The following is a 1000-nucleotide window of genomic DNA, read 5'->3' on the forward strand; positions in this document are numbered from 1 at the left end:
ATATATATGTATATGTATATATATTCACACACATATATGTAAGTATGTGTGTGTGTGTGTGTCTGTGTCTGTGTATATATATATATGTGTGTGTATGCATATGATTTTATATGTGTGTCTATATTTTACAGATGCCAAAACACGTACATATATGCATATATGTCTATGTTTTTATACGTTTGTATATATTCGTACACTTTCTCATACATATTTAGATACATACAGACATACATGCATTCATAATATATACATACATACATACATACATACATACATACATATATGCATATATATACGTGTGTGTGTATGTGCGCGCGTGCATGCCTATATACATATACAGATATACTCGTAATTCATATTCATGCATTCGTATATACACACATAATCGCATTCATAGTTACAATATATGCAGATGCGTAACTAACTAAATCATATGACATGTCCTCTGTTAGTCACCATTGGTCGTGTTTTCGACCAATCAAAATCCAGTAAATACTGAAAAACCAATTCTGAGCTATTGGGCTTCTAAATTTCCAATGACAGGCGCCGTAAATTCGCGCATAATTTCTTTGATAACCAAGGTTGATGTGAAGGTTTCGCATCACAGTTATAGATATTTCATTTACTAGTGTTAAGGAATTGTGAAAAATCAAGGATTTTGTAAATTTGGTTCTTTGTGTAGAATGGGAAAGTCGACCACGGGTGGATTTGAATTCAGATCATAAAATCGGAAGAAATGTCGATAAGCGTTTTGTCCATCTCGTTCCTTTTATAGCTGTGTGGTTAATACTTTCGAAGGGAACATTTTAGTCACAGAGTATTGCATTGTTACAAAAATACAACCTGAATCGGCGTTTTTCTTGCAATTTATTAAACAAGAAAACCGAGATTTTACCCGCGTGACAAAAGACGAAGACAGGTGTATAAACAACAAACAGGTGTATCAGTTTAACGTTCGGGAAGGTGAGAAAGTCTTTTACGTTTCGAGCCTACGATCTTC

This window comes from Octopus bimaculoides, chromosome 18 (genome assembly GCF_001194135.2).
Source record: "Octopus bimaculoides isolate UCB-OBI-ISO-001 chromosome 18, ASM119413v2, whole genome shotgun sequence".
NCBI lineage: Eukaryota > Metazoa > Mollusca > Cephalopoda > Octopoda > Octopodidae > Octopus > Octopus bimaculoides.